At 42.0% G+C, this 19690-nt stretch overlaps 1 protein-coding gene across 1 annotated transcript in view; it reads right to left on the reverse strand.

The window, feature by feature from the left end:
• Positions 1–16905: 16905 nt before the first annotated feature.
• Positions 16906–19690, reverse strand: part of LOC125487005 — a 43676-nt gene continuing 40891 nt past the window's right edge. The window contains exon 8 of the mRNA XM_048616762.1: positions 16906–18277. The gene's annotated coding sequence lies outside the window, so the exon portion shown is untranslated. The remainder of the gene's footprint in view (positions 18278–19690) is intronic.

Consider the following 19690-nt stretch of genomic DNA (forward strand, 5'->3'; position numbering starts at 1 on the left):
AGCCTCTCTCGATGAGGATTGAAAGGTTTGTGCTAATTGCTGTTTAGAGTAGTTTATTCCAGAAAGTGATCAGGTCAGTGATTCACTTTGAGGCTAAAGTAACTCAGTAACAACTGGCGATGTTAGTGACTAAAGCTCACTGCATTCCCCTGACATTAACTGTCCTCGTATCTGAATTGGAAACCGTGGGGATAAGTCAAGGTGAGAAGGATGTTTGGAGCTGATTCCCTCACTTTAAAATGAATAGATTAAAAGCCAGATTAAAGGGGGAATAGCTGAATCTTGTGACTCCAGCCCAGTGATCTGAAGAGGAATAGATGTGTCATGTTGTGAAGGGGGTAACTGTCAGTCACAAGGTCCATCCTTAACATTTCCTGGACAGACCAGTGGGTTCGATGGAATGATTTTGAAAATACTCCACCTTCCTATCCCTGTTGCTTCCTCTAACCCTGCCATCCTCTGAAATCTGTTTCCCACCCCCACCACCATTACTGCATTCCAGAGTTTCCTGGGTCAGATATTCCCAGCGCTGCCTGCATTTAGCTGCCCAGATCCTTGCACTGACAGTTCCCAGCCTAAACTCCCCTAAACCTCTGTATTTCTTGCCCCCTTCAGGGGTATTGAGGGGGGGGGGGAGGGGGGGTCACCCTGAAGCCTCCCTCTTTGGTCACCTTTCCTGACACTATCCTGGGTAGCCTGGCCGTTCACCTTCTGTAAAGTGTCACACTTCTGTGTGAGTGCGAGAGACACTAACTTTGTTGTCGATTTTCATTATCAATGTTCCCTCTAAAAACAGTGCAGTAGGTGCAACATTTTCTGTTCTGAGGATAACATTCACACCGCCCTTAAAAACAAAGACATTTCTGAAAATCTGTAACTGGCGCTAGTGAGGTGAAGACATTATTGCAGTAAATGTGGAACACAGCTCATCCACAATGTGAGGAATCACCTACCCATTCCATACCTACCCTTTCGGATTGTTAATGTGATCTTGGCCGTTTCTCTTTGGGCTGAGTCGATAACGGACAACTCATAAATCCCGCTGTCGCTGAAATGTAAGTTCCGCAGCAGCAAGGAGGCATTCTCTGGGGAAAAAAAAATTAGCGCGATGTTTGTAATCATCATGAACAGACAAGTAAGGGGCAGATTCAGAATGGCTGCCGTAGCCCACAGTCCAACAATCTGGTCCCAGCTCTGCTCCATTCAATCCGCATGTGACCGCCTGGGTCTGAGAGAGTGTAAGAGACGGCTAGCAGCACAGACTGACCAACAGTTCCATTCACACTGTCCTGGTTCACCCTCAGTGTTACAGCAGCTAAAGGCGGGGAGAATTACTGTTTATTACAGCAAAGTGACAAGATCTAGATAATATTCTAAACATTGCTTAAACTAGAATCGATAAAACCAGTTAGGTTAGAGGGTTTGTGTGGTACAGTAGCAACATCCCTGTCTCTAGACCAAAAGGCCAAGTAGGCACAGTGATTACTTTTACTGGTGCACTTTCTTAAACATTATTTTAACTCAACATAGTGTTTGATGTATTATTCCATGTGCTTCCTCCAACTCTTTCTCAATCCAAACTAATTTTAAAATACACATTTTATTTATTAATTGTAGCAACACTTACCGAGCAAAGCAAAGGGATTGAATGTGAAAATATAGATTCCACGTATTCTGAAAGTCCCATTCCTTCTTTGTGACATTTTGTTCTTGATTCTGTGCAATTATTACAGTTCGGTTTTATTGGAAGGATTGTTTAGCCACAATCAGCACATCAGCAGGTAATCAGTAGCAACAAGTCAAAATGCAGACTTCAACTTAAAAGTTTAACTTTAACTTTCTGGGTCTGACCACATCAAACTGTGGTCAAACCTCAGAACTAAACAGGCAGCATTTCCTGTTTGCTCAAATTCACCTTCAAGATATAGTATCATGTTTGGTCGTAGAGATTCATACTGTCGCCTTGTTATTTGATGGTAGACTTGCATTTGACGTCTCCCAATCTTCCGTCTCAAATTTTGCCAAAACATAAGAACATTTCAGCAGAGGACCTGGATTCAACCATTTAACACATCCAGCCACAACATCTCGAACCTCTCCCATTACTCAGTTAGATCTTGGCTGTATCTCAAATGTGTTTAACCAGCCTTTGTTTCAGATCTCTCAGCTAGACTTTTGTTCAGTACGGGTGTCATGTCCCAAGGGGATTGGTGATGAGATCATTGTTGATTCAAATTTGCATAAATTATTTGGGCTTATAATTCTAAAATTTAATATCAAATTGTGCAGATGACTACAAATTAGGGGGAGAGTTCACAGAGAGGAAAGATTGTGGGCAGTCACAAGTCATTGGGAAATTTGTGTGGGCTGGAAAATGGCAAATTAATTTACTAAAGATAAATGTGTCATACTGTACCGTCATGGAAAAATAGAGGTCATATTGTTCTTTGAAAATAAGGACATAAATGAGGTAGAGAAGCCATCAGATCTCAAGGTACAGATCATTTAAAAGTCACAACTCAGTTTAACAAAGGCACAAAATGTTCAATTGAAATAGCAACAACCAAACTGTAACATGCCATGTTAAGTTTTTGTGGAAATATGACAATTTAGTGCTTCAAGTGCTGCGCACAATTCTGATCTCCATGTTATAAACATAACATAGAAGCAATGGAGAAGGCGAGAAAGAAAAGTCCAAATGATACCAGGATACAGCTATCAGGAAGACAAGGCATAGGCTGGTCTCTATTGTTTGCAAAAGGGAAGACTACGAGGTGACCTGACAGAAGTTTTTAAATTGATGAAGTGATAAAGTTGAAACATGGTTTAAGTTGGCTCAAGACTATAGGGCATAAGTTCATAATAAAAGCTATTTTTTTAAAAATTGACCAAGTTTTCCACATATCACCTCATAAGCACACCTTCCACAGACTGGTGAGGTCATGCTTTTTCATCGTGTAGGGGTACGTGGCTGTATATTGGTATTGCCACCGGATCAGTAATCCAGAGACCCAGGCTAATGTTTTGGACACATTCAAATCCATGGCATATAATGAAATTCGAACCAAAATACTGAACCTGAAATGAAGAAAGCAAGTGTAATGGTGACCATAAAACCATTGTCATAAAAACCCATCCGATCCGCTCATATAAACTCTGGCAAATTTTAATCCTGGCCAATAAAACTATTTTAATTTTTTGAATGTCTTTTCCTAATAACCTGCCTTTGGAGTTTTACAAACCACTCATTAAATTTCAATACGATACACATGTGGAACCATTACTTCCTGATGGACCATTGCCTATTCCTCATCTGTTTGTATTTGAGGTGGTCTCCATTTCAGCATTAATACTTGAAAGACAAAGTATTAATGCTCAGGTATGATTTCTGATTCAGTCTCTGTGTAGGCTATTTGGTAGAACTATTTCAATTTCAACTATGTTTGTACATTATACGAAAGAAGATGACCTAAACATACCCATCTCATTCTCTTTGTCTTTTCAGTTCAAAATTTGAATATTGCACCCAATAACTGAATTTCAAAACCATCTTCCTTTCTCGTGGACTGCTTCTTTTCCTGCCTAATTCTATGGGCCCAAAATCTAGTCGCACAGAGTCAGGAACTAGCCCAGAATGTGCCTTTTGTGACATTTTGCTTTCTTCACTGGTTGTTCCATTGCCTTGGTCGATCCAATATTCTGGAATCCACCAGGACATTTCCCAAAATAAAGTCAGTTCCTTCAGTAGCAATGTAGTGATTGGAACCAGGTGGATCCTGTTGAATATGAGATCCTTGACTGGGGTTGTTAACCTGGGCAAAACAGGAAGGCCTGGCTGACCAATATTAACAGGGGGACTCAGAATCTCCTCAGTTCAGGGCTGACTCTGAGCTGCTAGTCACAGGCAGTGTACTGTGCACAAAAAGTAAATAAAGGGTGATTTTTCCAGCTTTTCTCCTTTATTCCTTTGGTGTTCTTCTGTCTGTTCTCCAAATCTAGAACTTTTTTCATCCAAATATTTTCTATTCCTCCAATATTCTTGTGGCTTTCTGGATGACCATTTCGCCGTCTGTAATTGTCTGTGCAAGGTATCAAAGCCATCTGTAGAACTACTGCCGCGACAATACTTGAAACACTTTTTTTTTAATTTACAGGAAAACCTATTCTTCCATGATCATTCTGAAATGAGAATTGACAGAAAATTTCCAGGCGTCTCTGAACACAGGATTGGTCCTGGGGGACTGAAAGATTGGAAATATGATGCCGTTGATTAAGAAAGGGATAAAGGATAACCCAGGAAACTAGAGACCTGTCAGCTTAATATCAATCGTGGGAAAACTGATGGAGGCCATAATATGGATTGGATAAATATACACATGGAGAAAAATTAGACAATACAGAAAACATGTCCATATATTGTGCGATAACAAGGTGTAGAGCTGGATGAACACAGCAGGCCAAGCAGCATCAGAGGAGCAGGAAAGCTGACGTTTCGGGCCTAGACCCTTCTTCAGAAAAATCCAGCTCTACACCTTGTTATCTCAGATTCTCCAGCATCTGCAGTTCCTATGATCTCCATATATTGTGCCTTTTTCACTTAAACAAAAACTTGAGGGATAACCATTGCCTGGTGCATTTGTGGTGATAGCATCTCTACCAAGGAGACTTAACTTGCCAACCAATCAACCAGCACCTTTTTTTCCATGAAGTGTATAAACCGTTGTTCCCTTTTTGAGATTTGACTTTCTTGTGAATGTGTCCTGATGAGTGCAAATCCAAAAAAGTCATGTCTCACTCTCTTCTGTAATTCTTAATATTTAGAAGGAAGGCACTTAAACAGTTTTTTTAGAGATCGTCCTATGAATGCGCATCCATGAGATAAACCTGTGATGTAGGGTTGGATTGAGCTCTCTATCTCCATTCTGAATTCCTGTAAAAAGTCATAAGGTGTGAAGACAGCGGAATTTCCATTGTGGCGAGTATGTGTTACAGAGATGATGTAATTATTAGTTTGTGGGTGTGTTGACTAGACCTGGATACGTTGGTGGTGAGCTGCTTTCTGCAGTTCACATGGTGCAAGTTTGTTCGCAGTGCTATTAGGAAGGAAGCTCCAAAAAGACAGGGCCAAGCAAAAGTAAGGAAGGCTGTGGTGAATGATATGCTTGTACTTGTACTTGTGTTCATCCTGTGAAAGCTCTGGCTCTGAAAGAAACTGACACTAGACAGATTTGAATGCATTGAGTCCTCATGCTGAACCAAGTGGCTCAGTGCAATACTTACATGTACAACATACTGGTTCCTACTATGTGATATGGAGGCAATCTTCAGCCTGAAGCATTTCACCCTATTAACAGTTAATACTGTCAGGACACCATACTGCCTAAAATCCAATTAACATTTGAGGGTTTTCATAAGTGTTTCAATCTTCACTGTTTTTACTCATGATTTTAAGCTGTTTTTGTTTACTTGCACTTTGGAGAATTGCTTAAAAGGTTTATCCTTTTATTTTCTTTTGTCTTCTTGCAATTTTGTTTTTGTCTAAATCCTGTATGTAAGGTACAATAGCTTCTGCCACATTCGGCATCTTTTGCATTTTGATTTTTGATGCATTTGTGGCCCCCTTCTGTTACTCATTTTCACCAGAGATTTCTCAAATCAAAAATTGTTTTGTAGCTCAGATGCCAAGTGTTTTTCATTTTGAAAATGGATTAATGTAGCATGGTGGTCATGTCCCTGGATTGGCACCATAAAGTAACAAATAGTGTGGATTTGTGTGGCTATATTATAGGAAAGATGTGAATGCAGTTATGAGGAGAGATTGAAGAAGTTGTGACTATTCTTGTGCTGAGAGGAGATTTTGAAAACCTTTTATCAAAATTGAGTGGGCTGGGCAGGTTAGACAGGGAGAAGCAGTTCCGCTCCACTTCTAAAAGAAAGGGTAAAGATTTAAAGCAATTTGCAAGAGAAGCAAGGACGTTGTGAGGAAAAACATTCACTTATATAATGAGTAGTTAGGGATGGAATGCACAGCCTGGAAATGCGATGGAGGCAGGTTCAGTTGAAGCATACAAAATGTCCTTAGATAATGACTTGGATTGAAATGACATACAGAGATATGGGGAAAAGGCAGTCACAAGATTATAGAATTGCTATAAGATCCTTGATGGCTGCGACAAGGTGGAATTGGAAAGGATGTTTCCACTTGTGGGTGAGCCCAAAACTAGGGGAACTCCTTTTCAAAAAAAAATAGGGAGGGACCTTGGTATGCTTGCCCACAGATCCTTGAAGGTGGCAGGACAAGCCCTGGTGGTTAAGATGGCATACAGGACTCATGCCTTTATCAATCATGCCGTTGATTCTAAGAATAGGGATACTATGTTGAAGGTGTACAAAACTTTGGCTAGCTCACAGCTGGAGTACTGTGTGAAGTTCTGATCTACAGGATGGATGTGATTACCCTGGAGGAGCCGCGGAGGAAATTCAACAGGATATTGTCCGGGTTGTGGCATTTTGACTCTGAAGAGAAACTGGATAGGCTTGGGATGTCTCCCTTAGAGCAGAGAAGGCTGAGGGGACATAGATTAAAATAACTGTTCCCCATAGCTGAAGGGTCAGTAACAAGGGATCATGGTTTCAAACTGAAGGACAGCGGGTTTACAGGGGATCTGATGAAAATGTTTTTCCACCAAACATTGATGGAAGTCTGGAATGCACTGCCTGGAAGGCTGGTAGAGATGGAAAACGTCAAACTTTAAAAGGAACATGGATGAGCAATTGAAATGTTTATCATGTTTCAAAGCTATGGGCCAAGTGCTGGAAAATGCGATTAGTGGGGACAGGTCAATGCAGACTTGATGGGCCACAGGCCCTATTCTGTGCTCTATGACTCTGGCTCTAACAATGTAGTTTACTCTGAAATGGTCTAACCTGCTCTTCAGATGGTGGCTGACAACCACCTTTTCGAAAGTGATTGGGATAACCAAGAGATGCTGGCCTCACCGAGAACATGTGCATTGTGTGAAAGAAGCTACTGTTTCAAATTTAATCCAGTTCTAACTTGTCAGAGGTGACACAGTTTTTTTTAATCATTCCTCAAATTGAAGTTTTTCATCCATGCTGTTTCAGACCTGAATCACTGATATTGAATTTACAATTGTTTTGGAGAGCCCTTTTCACACTGCAGTTAGCTTGGAAAGACCTAACTGGGTAAATATTTTGTTCAAGAAACCCAGTCTTTGAAAGTGACTGTACACTACTGACAAGCTTCAAGGCTAAGCTAAGGAAGAGATCTCTTGCTGTAGAGATGTAAAGAAATGAACAGCCTGGGAAGTTGAAAGATAATCCAAACAGATCCTTTTAAAATTAGGAAGGACTTTGATAGGGTAGATATAGAGAAGATCTTTCAATTCATGGAGGAGCAAAACTAAAGGCCATCAATAGAAGTGTTACAACTCCCTGGGGTGATGTGTGGGAATCAAACCCTACTATTCATTGTGTTGTCGCAGATGTGAAAATTTGATTTATCCACCAAATTGTCCAATTTTACTGAACCGTCCAATTCCACTTAGAAGTATATGTACTCCAGGTTTTCGACAAATTAGTAAATAACTGTTGCAAGCAGACTGTTTTTTTTTAAACAATGACACCAAAGAGAAGAGTTGAATGCTAATCGGTAATTCTGACTTAAACTCTGCTTCTTTCTTAAAATTCCCAAAGACCTACAGACAAATATTTGTGGGTAGCAATGTAACAACAGTTAGTGTGGAACAGTTCTGGCAGCAGTCTGGGTTACCGATGTAAATGAACTTTCCTTCAGGCCCTCTTCTGATTCCTTTTGACTTTTTTTTTTGAGGACACAAGGTCATGGACAGATTTGAATCTGTTGTTCATCCGTTTTGCTATCTCTGAAGGTGCTCCATCCCCATTCCAAGCCACCACCACCAACCAACCAACCCCGTCCCTCAAAAAGAGAATTTACAGAGAGAGTTGCTAGCTATTCAGAATTTATTTTTAATTCTCCACTTCCAAAATGGGGAGAGAGATTTAGCTTCTTTTTCTTTCCCAGCCTCAGTGTTTTTGTTGTATTTTGTTGAAACATAAGGAAATTGCACAATAAACTATCAAATATAAAAACACAGAAAATAGGTACAGAAGTAGGCCATTTGGCCCTTTTGAGCCTGTGCTACCATTCAATATGATCATGCAATTTCAGTATCCCACTCACACTTCTCTCCATACCGCTTGATTGCTTTAGCTGTCCAGCTTCCTTTTGAATATATCCAACGAACTGGCCCCAACAGCTTTCAAGGAGTTGTTTGTATGCTGGAGCACTTCTGAATGGCTTTTCAACCAGAACCAACAATGCACAATCAAATGTTTGTCAGTGGGCAAAACTCCTCTGAACACACCCACATAACTGAGGTGTCTAGAACCCTTGGTTCAAAGCAACATCTCTTCCATGTTAAATAAGTGGTCTTCACAGTAGTCACTAATATTTCCAATAGGAAATTCAAGAGAAACTCCTTTACCCAGGGAGTGGTTAGAATATAGAATTGCTGTCTTGTGGATTTGCTGAGTGTGACACACTTAGGCAGAAACTAGATATCCTACATTCCTTTCTTCCTTCTATGGTCACACTCCATGGGGTGGGAGGAGATGCATGTAGAGCATGAACATTGTAGATCATTCAAATCTGACTTGTTTCTGTATTTTCTAGTTCCAAGTACAGCTGCAATGTTTTGTTGTTTTTCTATTCGGTGATTTTGTTGGAATAGATTTGCTTACATTAGAATTAGAATTTAAGAAATTGGTTTATTTTGCTCTCTCCACATTAGATCTAACCACACTCAAATGAGATTGTGGGGAAATCTTCTAACAGCACATGCCCAATCCTCGCCAATATAAATAACATGCTACTGACCGCAGTGTTCAGGGATGTGTAAATTAGGTGGGTTATAGGGGGATGGGTCTGGGTGGGATGCTCTGAGGGTCGGTGTGCACTTGTTGGGCCCAAGGGCCTGTTTGCACACTGTAGGAAATTTATGATCAATGATCTATGAGAACACCCCTAAATACTTGCATATCACCTGAAGTTAAAGATTTGTCACAAAATGGAAAATTCATTTCTTGATCACGTTTGTTCAATTCAATTAATTTAACTGTGATTTTAACCATCAGTCTTGAGAATTTGATAACCTCTTTCTTGAACATTCACACAACTGAGCTTGAACCTTCTCAGGTTCAAATATATTCATCGGGTTTTAACCAAACACCCTAGTCTGAGACTTTACTAAACTCCTTACATTGAGCGAATGAAAAGGACAGGTGTGCCACAGGGATCAGTGCTGGGTCCACTTCTTTTTGTCATTTACATAAATGATTTGGATGTGAATATAGGAGGTATTGTTAGTAAGTTTGCAGATGACACCAAAATTGGGGGTGTAGTGGACAGAGAAGAAGGTTATCTCAAAGTGCAATGGGACTTAATCAGATGGGCCAAGGGGCCAAGGAGTGGCAGATGAAGTTTCATTTAGATAAATGTGAGGTGCTGCATTTTGGAAAGGCAAACCAGGGCAGGACTTATACACTTAATAGTAAGTGTTTAAAAGGCATCTGGATGGGTGCGTGAATAGGAAGGGTGTAGAGGGGCCTGGGCCAAATGCCAACAAATAGGAATGGATTAATTTAGGACATCAGGTTGGCATGGATGATTTGTACCAAAGGGTCTATTCCTGTGCTGTACTGCTCTCTGACTCTGTGACAAAGTCCATCCCTGACTTTTTAAACTGAAACGTAACACACAACTGTTTATTTTGCTCACTCATAACTAACCACCTCCCCATGTAAACAAAACCCCATAGCTCCCCACAAATTCTCCTCTCACTTTATGTTTTAAAACAAATCATAAAATGCAGAAATGCTTGAAATGTAATCATTAAAGCCCTACAGTCACACAGAGAACCCATATGGCAACAGGTCAAAATTCACCCATCCAAACTGAAAACTAAGTGATTTTAAATGATATATATAAGTTCCACATCTTTTATCACAAGTGTTAGCCTTAATTTCAGGCTGTAGTTTCTGGAAAGGGGACTTGAACCTACAGACCTTCTGATTCAGAGATGACAGAACCATTTTCACTCTATTCTGTTCCTGTTATAATTCCCAGGATAGTTTACAATCCAATACCTGGAATATGTGGAACATACCCCAAACCCACCCAAAGGAAAGCAGCCATCAGCTGTTTTGTCTAGGCACACGCTTTCTCCCCTATTTGGCCTGTCATCTCAAATGCAAACTAAAACAAAAAGCCAGGTTTCTGGCAACTGCTTCCATGCACTGATCATACAGATGGAGCAGACAGGGAAACAGACAGTCCCCCTGGGACACAGGGTCAGAAATCTTTAGACAGACTGATAGAGACCATCCAGGAAATCAAGCTGAGGCTTGTTGGAACCAACTTTAACTTAGTTCCTTTTCTCACTGCAAGAGGCACTGGCAGTTGGTCATGTGGAGAACAGGAAATCTGTTAGCTTGTGGTTAACAGGTGCCCAAGCTACTTTCTTATTTATTTTAAACTGTCCTTCAGAAGTAGAATGATAATGTTTCTTGAGTAGCATGACTAAACTGTAACATTGTATTGGAAAACTGCAATGCATCACACTCACTATAAAGGCACCTGTCAGTGTACTTATTCCCAATCACTACCGTTTCTTTTTAAAGACATTTAACAGAGGCCTGAGTTTATCTCTGTATACATTGTGGTGAGTCTGTAATTCTGCCTAGGTGACATTGTGGCCCTTCAACAGCTCATTTAGGTGCTGGAAATTCTCTGAATACTTCACCTAAAATGAGTGAGTGCTGGACTGCTCCACCTTATTGTATACCTTTATCAGGGAAGACAGGATGCAATGGTAATGTGACATGTTTAATAATTCAGAGACCCAGGTCTGAAATCTGGAATTAAAAGCTTGTCCCAAATGAAGCCATTGTCTGTTGTATCAACCCGTTTTGTTCACGAATATCCTTCAAGGAAGGAACTCTGCCGTCTTTACCTGGTCTGGCCTACATGTGACTCTAAACCATCGTAATGTGCTTGACTCTTAAAATGCCCTCTGATAGCATGCCACTCAGGTGGAGCTAAACACTACAAAACCTTGTAAAAGGAAGGAAACAAAACACCCGATGTGACTCAGGCATCAGAAACGACAATGACAAACACTGTTCTGGCGATGCTCAGAATTCCTTTCTCCCAACCTTCGACGGCTTCTGGGAAAATCAGCAGAGCAGCTCCACAGCCTATTCAAGTAACAACGTAACATTGTTGGCACAGTATGATTGTCTGAGTATGTTTATGGCCCAGACAGCACAACCACCATCCTTATCACATACCAGTAGGACAGGTGTAGAGAGTAGCTCAGCGGTTAGCACTGCTGCCTCGCAGTGCCAGAGACCCAGGTTCAATTCCAACTCTTCTCCCAGGTACTTCCGTTTCTTCCCACAGTCCAAAGATGTACGGGTCAGGGTGGAATGGCCCATAGTGTCCAGGATTGGGTGTGTTAGCTGTGAGAAATGTAGGCTGGCAGGGAAGAGGTGGTGGGGTGGTTCTGGATGGGATACTCTTCAGAGGGTCAGGGTGGAGTTGTTGGACTGAATGGCCTGTTTCTGCACTGTAGGGATTCTATGAAAACTATTTTTGATAAGACAGCAGATTAGCTATACTGTCCCTATAAAGTGTGGTGACAGGTATGATACAGGGATGGTCAGTATGGAAAGCCCAAGAGGTTGGTTCTGTGCCATCTCCTAAAATGTCGGCAGAGACTCACCCCTCTGAGGCAACCATCCTACGTGTGGTAGGACCAGGCCAACTTCCCAAGAGCTGCCAGACCTTTGTCTTTGAAGGAAAAGTATCCCGGTACTGCTCCCAGGATACATGCAAGACCATTCTCCTGCTCCTGGACATAGCGGTCACTCAATCCTTGATGCCAAGAGTAGATAACATAGAAGCATAGAAAATAGGTGCAGGATTAGGCCATTCAACCTCTCAAACCTGCTTCACTATTCAATATGATCATGGCTGATCATGGAGCTCAGTACCCTAATCCTGCCCTTCTGCCAAGCCCCTTGATCCCCTTAGCCATGAGAGCTATATCTACCTCCTTCCTGGAAATGCCTAATGTACTGACCTCAACCACAGTTAATTCCACAGGCTCACCAGTCTCTGGGTCATAGGAGTCTACAGCATGGAAACAGGCCTTTCAGCCCTACTTGTCCCTGTTGCCCAGTTTTCACACTTAATCTAGTCCCGTTTGCCTGTGTTTGGTCCATATCCCTCCATACCTACCCATCCATGTACCTGTCCAAATGTTTCTGAAATGACGAAAATGTACTCACTTCTACCACTCACTCTGGCAGCCCATTCCAGATGATCCCCACCCTCTGTGTGAAAACAATTGTCCCTCTGGACCCTTTTGTATCTCTCCCTTCTCATCTTAAACCTTTGTCCTTTAGTTTTAGACTCCCCTATCACGGGGAAAAGCTGTCGGCTATCTACTTTATCTATGCCTCTCATGATTTTATAGGCCTCTATAAAGTCCCAGCCTATCCAGTCTTCCCTTATACCTCAAAACTTCCAGTCCCGTTAGCGTCCTAGTAAATATTTTCTGCACTCTTTCCAGTTTAATAATATCCTTTCTATAGTAGGACGACTGGAACTGCATGCCTCACCAACATTTTGTGCAGCTGCAACAAGACCTCCCAACTCCCGTACTCATTGCTTTGACCGATGAAAGCTAATATGCCAAAAGCTTCTTCACCATCCTGTCTACCTGTGACTCCAGTTTTAAGGAGCTTTGAAGCTGTACCCCTGGATCTCTTTGTTCCATAACACTCCCCAAGGCCCTACCATTAACTGTGTAAACCCTGCCCTGGTTTGACCAACAAAAAGCAACACCTCACATTTATCTGAATTAAACTCTGTCTGCCATTCCTCTGCCCCGTGACTTATTTGATCAAGATCTTGCTGCAATTCCAGATAACTTTCTTCACTGTCCACCAATCTTGGTGTCATCCGCAAACTTACTAACTATACCTCCTAAATTCTCATCCAAATCATTTATACAGATGATGAATATCAGTGGACACAGCATCAACCACTGGTCACAGGCCTTCAGTCTGAGAACCAACTTTCTACCGCCACCCTCTGTCTTCTACCTTCAAGTCAATTTTGTATCCAATTTTGTAGCTCGCCCTGGATCCCATGAGATTTAACCTTACTCAAAACCTACCACACAGTACCTTGTTAAAGACCTTGCTAAAGCCCAAGTAGACAATATCTACCACACTGCCCTCATCTACTATCTTAGTCACCACTTCAATAAACTCAATAAAATTCATGAGCTATGATTTCCCATGCATAAAGCCATGCTGACTATCCTAAATGAGTCCTTGCCTCTCCAAATGCCTGTAGATCCTGTCTCTCAGAAGCCCTTCTCACAACTTACCCGTCACTGACTTTAGGCTCACGGGTCTGTAGTTCCCAGGCATTTCCCTGAAGTCTTTTTTAAATAATGGCACAACATTAGACACCCTCCAATTTTCAGGCACTTCACCCTTGGCTGTCGATGATACAAATATCTTTGTTTGGGTCCCTACAATTTCCTCCCTAACCTCCCATGAAGTCCTGGGATACACTTCATCGAGTCCTGGGGAATTACCTACCTTAATGCGTTTCAAGATTTCCAGCGCCTCTTCTTCTGTAATGTGGATGCTCTTCAAGAATCACTATTTATTTCCTCAAGTTCCCGAGCATGCATGCCTTTCTCGACAGTAAATACTGACGTTAGCTGTTAGCTGTGCTGTTAAAGGTACCGAAACTGTCCAGATTCTGTACAGTTACGGACAAGGAAAGTCCTTGAGGAGTTGAATGGCTCTGTGTAGCAAAGGCTCAGGAAAGTCGCTGGAACTCTGAACGACTCAAAGGAAGTTGATGCACAATGAATAATTCAGCAAGCTCAGGAAATAAATCCAGGGACAGTACTGGCTTGATGGAGCTCGGTGTTTGTGAAAAGCCAGACTGTGGAGTAAAGCTTGGATGCAGGTTTCAAGAAAGCAGAGGAGAGTATTCCCAGGAAGGAGAACTGAACCCCTAGAAGCAGAAAGAGTGATTGAGTCAAAAACACTAATAATATTGAGGATGCCTCAAGATATTCTCTTGTGTTGCCATCACCTCCAGGGCTGTGGGCTGAGAGGTGAAAAATAGGATTATTGTACCTTTGTGACCAGCATGGACAGGTTGGGCTGAATGGCCTCCTTCTGTGCTGTGAACATCAATGAGTCTCTGAATGAAATGGAAGCTGTCATTGAGGCATGGCATTGAATTCTAAGGCCAGATCATCAAAAGTGAACTATTAGAATCCCTTGTGATGTTCTAACAAGATCTGGTGATCCACAGTGTCACTAATGTCTTGGGGGTCGGGGGGGGTGGGGGGGAGCAGGGGGGGGGTGGGCCAGGGTGGATTTCTGAGAAATCATTTTGGTTCAGTCTCTTCATTTTCTATTTGAAGTGTTTGATGGGGTTCTTCACCTCTGTCTGTTAGACATATTTCCCTTTAAGGTTGGAATGATAGAATACAAGTCATATCCATCTTTGCACACTCTAAATCTTTTTTTCTGTCAATAACCTTTGAATGTTTGTCTTGAGTTACATTTGTAATAAGCTAGTAATTCCTGACTGATCAAAGAAATTTGGCGTTGCCATGTCATCACCCTGGTGAAATGTGAAGCTTGTTATCGCCACTGGGAATAGAAAGGAATCTGTACCTCCCCCCAACATGAGATGTAATCTTTCTAATTAGACTCAGATTGGTGTTCCTCTGGCCTCTCTCAGGAGGCCGATGGGAGGGGAGTTTGCAGCATCTGGAAGGGGGCAGGCTGGAAAACACAAGCTTTATCCAATAAATGTCTGGAAGTACAGATTACTTACAGCTGAGTGAAGCAGAGAGGGGAAGCGCCAAGTTCAAGGCTCTGGTCTTAGGCAGGAGGGTAGGGGAGGAGTTGGAGCAGAGGGAAGAATAATAGTAGCTGACAATTTCCCCAAATGAAATTCAGAAAGTGCCTGCGTTCTGTTTCAAAGATGCTGTTGCACTGGGGTCTTAATCCCCAAGTTGCCCACAGTCAGTACAGGAACAGGACTAACAGACTGGGCAGGGCCAAGGGGATGGAATCAGCAACTGAATTCCAGGCTGAGTCCTGAAAGTGAAACTGCTTGTAATTTGGTCAATGTTCAGTGCAGTCAGGTCAAACTGCACAATTATTTGCTTACAAAGAAATTTTCTCAGTCTTTGCCAAAAACAAAATGCTCCGTCCAAGGACATGATATGTTTACACTTTTCCCAAAAGCCACTTAGGGTGCAAACCGGAGGTTTCAATGTGACATCAACTGAGCTGCCAGAGAGAATAAAAACTTTTCTTAAAAATGTCGACAAGCTTTGTGGAGCAGTATCAGTCTCCCATGCAATGGTGAGATGCAAAGTTACAAATGGCTGGGTCAGTTTGGGTCATTCTCCAGGTCCCCATTGAACCATCATGATATACAGAGATTGCAAGGACATTCACAACTAGATGCAACTGCCCTTCACAAACATCAGGAGCGCAGCTTCAATCAAGGGGGGGGGAACTCAAACCTGGTGATGAGCACGGCTGCCCTTGCTTTGGGTATTATATGGGCCCTTTTGCCAAGTCCATCAGGAATGATGTGGAAATATTGGGGGTGTCAGTCACAGGAAGTGGACAAAGAAACCTTGTGTATGCTGACATCACCGGTTTCTGCTCCGTTTGAACCGGCCTTCAGAGGCGAACTAAATTGAAATAAGAGTGAGGCCGTGTTATTTGGGAACTGGTCTGACCAGGCAATCTTTTGTGTCCTTCACTGTCAGATTACCCGAAAGTGGGCAGGATATGGTTCAGAGGGTCGGGGCCATTCATTGTAAACTGGGAGGACGTGGAGAGAGATGGAGATACAGAAACATTACAAAAGAGCAGGAGTAGGCCATTTGGCCCCTTTGAACTCGATGCACCATTAAATACGATCATGGCAGATCAAGTTTAAAGTACCCAGTCTCCACTTTCCCCTCCCCCATATCCCTTGACCCCTTTAACTCCAAGTGCTATATTCAGCTACTTTTTGTAAACATTCAACGTTTTGATTTCAACTGCTTTCTGTGGATAGTGAAGTCCTCAGGCTTACCACTGTCTGGAGGAAGAATTTCTCCACTTCTCAGCAACAAATGGGTTACTAGTGGTTTCTGCTGTGGTTTTTGTTGAGCAGCTCTGTGATGTGGGACACTGTGCACCAAAGGGCTGCTCCCTGGGACACACAACGACTGGTGCCTGGAGGACCATCAGTTCGGTGAAAGATGCTCTTTGCTGTACCTGAAACCTGCTGGTCTCCTCATGCAGAGAGTTGTCCTCGACAAGTGTGTTACAGACTGGCACACTCTGAGGTCCAGGACTATGTGCTAAAGGATACACTGTAGCTTGGAGCAGGTACTGCAGGGACACAATGAGAAAAGGCCAATGTCTATAGCCTTTCAGTAACAGTGTCCTGAGAGTCCGGCAACTGGAATACACCTCAGTCTGTGGGCCTCACAAAGCACGTATGTTGTTCATCAAAAGTACTAAAATATATTGAGGCACATCAGAGTGAAACCTGTTGTATAGAGAACTATATCTATTGCACTCTCAGTAATTTGAAATGTTTTGTCCTGAGGCTGCGTACATGACTAGCACAGAAATAAGTGTCCAATTTTCTCGGAATTTCTATAATATTCAAGTAGTTGATTTGTAACGAAGTTTCAAACTTTATGAATAAACTTTATGTTTATTAATAGTCCATTGTTTCTGCAGATTCAGAGGCCATTGTCAGTCTGTCCACTTATCGGAGGGTGGTATCTGGGCAAGCTGGTGGAAAGTAGTTTGCTGAGCTCATTTTGTATTTTAAAGCATCTCTTACTGCCATCTGTTTAACATTCTCATTATAGGAGGACAGGAAACTGATGTCTTGTGCACAATTCAGAGAGTGTGTTGTTCCGTACTGCATAGCTGGTCCAATTATTCCTCTCTCTCCCACCCAGCACCAGTTGTTATTTTGAAATTTAAGGGATGATTTGATCCTGGTTTTCAAGATGTTGAGGGGGACAGATAGGGAAATAAAGTCAAATAATTCCAGACATGACCTCGGGCCAAACTATTCTGGAGTGACATTCAGAAATATTTCCACATACAGAGTGGGAGAGGCAGTGACATTATATTAATTGTGGATTTTAAATCTGAGATAAGGTTTTGTTAACCAATCAAAAGTATTAAGGGATATGGGACACTTTGGCCAAATACCAATTCAATTCAGAAAAAAAAGACAGATTTAGAAATTGTTGTAAATGCTGGCCTACAGCCAAAGTCATTGTCCACATAAACTAATGACACTTGGGTTCCTTCCCAGATCCATTACAGCCGATTGATATTAATTTTCTGGAGACAAGTTTGAGACTTATCCTTTTTGGAACATTCCACTGGTGGTGTTCGATTCTTTCAATGGGTTTTCTACTCCCAAACTTTTGCGAGTTGATTTTCTGAAAGAGAGAGAGAGAGAGAGAAGGTAAAAGCTGTTGAGCTTGTGCCAGATTCTCTGCGGCAGTCTGCATTCAAAAGTGTTGCTTTGCACCCACAAACTACTTAGTTGACCAGTCTCTCAAGGTGTTGCAGACAAGGTGACTGCTATCAAGAAGCTTGTGAATTTAGCAAATGCAAGCACTTATGCTGCAGTAGCCTGTGTCCTTTTTTTTAGCAGGGCGTTTGGCACCAAATTGTCTTCCTGGAATAGTTGAGGTGGTTGGTTCGATCCTCTTTGTCAGGAGCAGTGACATAGATTGTGGGATCCTCGAAAGGAACACCCTGTGAGTGGTAAAGGTTACTTCCAGTGAGTTCTGTGATTGGACATTTTGCTGAGAGGAGTTTCCAGGAAAGACCAAGGAACCAAACTGGCTGGTGCTGCTCCTCGGGCAAGTTATCGCAGATTTTCACTGACCCTAGAGCGCAAGGTTCAACAGCTTCATTCCACCCACAGACTGGGCTGTATGACCTCACTTTGAAAGTCTTGTTATCTGAATATCTCAGTGTGATCTCCTGTTGCTCTGCACAGTTCTCGCGTTCTCATGAACCCAGTGTCTTTCCTGTTGTAAAGTGCCCTTTTCAAAAGTTAAGATGTGGGTAGATACGGCTCCTGTCAATGTTATAAGTAAATATTTAGATCACTCATCTTCAGAAACTTATCTTTAAAAATAGTAAAACAAGTAACATTTGCGGAGTAGAGAAATAGAATTGGAGCAACAAGAGTTTTCTACAATTTGAAGTGAGGAGGTGGGAGTCATTAAACTGAGCACTGCACAGTCCCACGAGTGGTGGGATGATGCAATTACAGTGTGACATGTTTACATAGAAAAATTTTGTTAGAATTCTGGGCAGTGAAAATCATTACAGACAAAACTGCACTAAACTGCAACAACAGTAAACAATTTTTTGTACAAACAAAAGTGTTTTAAAAATAGCAGGTACACAATTTGCACTTTTTAATTACTTATTTTGTATATTATTCCATATTTTACTAGACTGAGCAGCATTCACTTGTCAAAGTGAAGGGGACTGGAAAGGAATAGCCTATTAATCTTTTGCTGCCAATACAACAATTTACAAATTTCAGGGACAGAGATTGTATTCGAGACCAAAGAAAATGTTCAAATGAAGGTTCACTCAAAGTCAAAAAACCTTGTGGAATTCTCCAATATTCTTCAATATTTGCACATGCAAATTCATGTACTCAGTGGCATTGATGATTTTTGTCCAAAAAAAAAATGAAAGAACTAAAAGCTTTAAATTTTTGTTTTCTTCCTACAGTTCATAGCTCTCAGAGTGAGCAGAACCTCTGAGACTCCTGTTTGTACCTGTCAGCCAGGGCTCCCTGACTGGATGAGATTAACAGCCCCAACCAGGGAACTCATCATATGAAATGCACCCGGCTGACCTCATTACAATCACTACACCCGCCTCTTTCACAGCAACTCTCGTTGCTTAAGGAGGAGCATAGTGAAGGTGCTCCCTTTGTAATGATTTGAGATTGATCTAAAGTACAGAAAATGAGGAAGTTAAATAAAGAAAGGCCAAAACAGCAACAGTTGTAGCCCTCAAAGGGATTTGGAGCTGGACATGCTCAGTTCATGCCACCCACACTTGCTCATTGTGCAGTAGGATTTTGCTGGATATTCTCTGTTGTAACCTTTAACCCTGCAGCCAATGTGGCAAGGCCAGTGGTGTTGTGTGATGCCAACTATAGACAACAGAGGGGTAAAGTGCGAGCAACAGAACAAAACCCAGCTCCTGGTCTTCGAGCTAACAGAATTAAAGTGTACAAGGAGAAAGTGCAAACAGGATACTCAGATGATCAGCTACGATCATGTTGAATGGTGAAGCAGTCTAGATGGGCTGAATGGCCTACTCCCATTCCTACTTTCTACGTTTTGTGTGTGTAATACCAACTTAAATTTAAAATTCCATTACTGCCCTCAGACTCCTCCATAGCATCATCCCTCCCAACCCCTCACCTATTCCAGACATACAGATCTTTGGGAACTCACAATCC

The sequence above is a fragment of the Rhincodon typus genome, chromosome 35, assembly GCF_021869965.1.
Source record: "Rhincodon typus isolate 14 chromosome 35, sRhiTyp1.1, whole genome shotgun sequence".
NCBI classification, from domain to species: Eukaryota; Metazoa; Chordata; class Chondrichthyes; order Orectolobiformes; family Rhincodontidae; genus Rhincodon; species Rhincodon typus.